Raw genomic sequence first — 2,002 nt, 5'->3', positions numbered from 1 at the left:
ATTCCCAGCTGATGTCTGGGAAGCAGAAATCTCCATAAGGACAAGGGCTACCAATTCAGATATTTCTTCTAACTGCCTGTAGAATAACTCATCCTGGCTGGGCGATCAGCAGTAGACACGCAGTATGACATGTCCTTTGTTTTCCATCGCCCTAATCCTCACCCAGAGGCTCTTAACCACATCATTGCTAATTTAAGGGCTGTACAGCCAAACCTCTCCCTTACATACAGTGCAACTCCTCCACCTCTCCTGCCCTGCCTATCCCTCCTGAAAAGCTTGTATCCCTCCATGCTTCCAGCACCCTAATCACGGGACTCATTCTACAAAGTCTGCTAATACCAATGACCAAAGCTCTGGAAACAGACCAACACTTTCGGTTCATCCTGTTTGCTTCTCATACTGCGTGTGTTGGTGTACAAGCACTTCAGATTTCTTCCTAAGCCCTCAAGTGTTCCCTCAAGCAGCATCAATGCTCCCATTAGTATTGCCACCCTCAGGTGATGCCATGCCAACCTTTGGTCTACCTTCAGCTCTCCTGTTGGTACCCCCTTCCCCCATCGACTCTAGTTTAAAACCCTCTCAGTCCTGGCAGCTTAGGAGCCCAGAAGCATTTTGCCCATTGGGACAGGTGGGTCTCATCAGGCTGCAGAGGGGCCTAAACAGGCCCATTAATTCTTCATAGTTTTTTGTGTTAGAAAGTTATTAAACTTAAGTCTAGAAAACCAAAAAACTTGTTTCCATTGTTTGCACAAGATCTCCCAAAATGTATTTCTTAAACTGACCCTACCTGAGACAAGACTATATTTTTTTGCTGTATGCATTCTTATTATACATTACTGATGCACAGAAGAGTATTTCGTCTTCTCCTGACTATAATTTACCTTCTTTTCAAATATCTTCTAAAGTCTGCCTTTCCTCTGCTTGTTACTAATCATACCATGGGAGGAGAATGGCCGGATAGGACACACTAGCAGTTAGCAGAAATCCATGTTATCATATTAAGAACAAAAGCTTTTATTGGTAAGATTTGCAGAAAATGAAATGCGTGTCTTAGGATTTAACTTTGGAGTGTTTAACTTGACGCTCTTCAAGGAACTTTGGTTTTCCACAAAATACCTCCAGAAAACAATTTGGTTTTTAAATAATTGCTTTCTTTTTCTCTAAGAGACTAGTACTATGAAACACCCATGCCCATTCAGAGAACAGAGCTCACTTGCCTCAGTTTGCTTTCCTTCTTTGGCCTTTGCTGAGGGGACTAAAGAGCCTCCTCTTTTTACAGAATGGTTCATGTTGGAAGGGACCTGAAAAGGTCATCTAGTTCCATCCCCCCTGCCACAGTCAAGGAAAGGGGAACCCATCCCTGGGTGGGCTTGAACCACCAGCCTTTTGGTTAACAGCCGAACATGCTAACCAATTGCACCACAGAAACTCCCTGGTCAGGAAGCCTACCAGGGGAGGTACCTCACTTGACCTTCTGTTCACGAACAGAGAAGGACTGGTGGGAGATGTGGTGGTCAGAGGCTGTCTTGGACTTAGCAACCATGATGTGACTGAGTTCACGATTCTTGGTGAAGTAAGAAGGGGGGTCAGCAGAACCACTACCATGGACTTCCAGAGGGCAGACTTTGGCCTCTTCAGGGCACTGAGTGGGAGGATCCCTTGGGAGGCAGTGCTGAACGGCAAGGGATGCCAGGAAGGCTGGGCTTTTTTTCAGGAAGGAAGTCTTGCAGGCACAGGAGCAGGCTGTCCCCAAGTGCTGCAAGATGAACCTGTGGGGAAGACGATCAGCCTGGCTGAACAGGGAACTTCTGCTGACACTCAGGAAAAAAAGTTTACTGCTATTGGAAGAGGGGCCAGGGCACACAAGAAGAGTACAGAGACCTCGTTGGGTCTTGCAGGGACAAAGTTAGACAAGCAAAAGCCCAGATAGAACTCAACCTGGCCACTGCTGTAAGGGATAAGAAAAATTGTTTTTACAAATATATTAACAACAAAAAGAGAG

General features: G+C 45.7%; 1 non-coding gene across 1 annotated transcript; it reads right to left on the bottom strand.

Moving 5' to 3' along the window:
* Positions 1–1,355: 1,355 nt before the first annotated feature.
* Positions 1,356–1,429, bottom strand: TRNAN-GUU (transfer RNA asparagine (anticodon GUU)). Its single transcript has one exon. It is a non-coding gene; the product is annotated as a tRNA-Asn (tRNA).
* Between the last annotated feature and the right edge of the window lie 573 nt (positions 1,430–2,002).

Source organism: Phalacrocorax aristotelis, chromosome Z (genome assembly GCF_949628215.1).
Source record: "Phalacrocorax aristotelis chromosome Z, bGulAri2.1, whole genome shotgun sequence".
Taxonomy (NCBI): Eukaryota; Metazoa; Chordata; class Aves; order Suliformes; family Phalacrocoracidae; genus Phalacrocorax; species Phalacrocorax aristotelis.
Note: the sequence above shows the minus strand (reverse complement) of the source record. Positions and strands in the feature narration are given on the sequence as shown.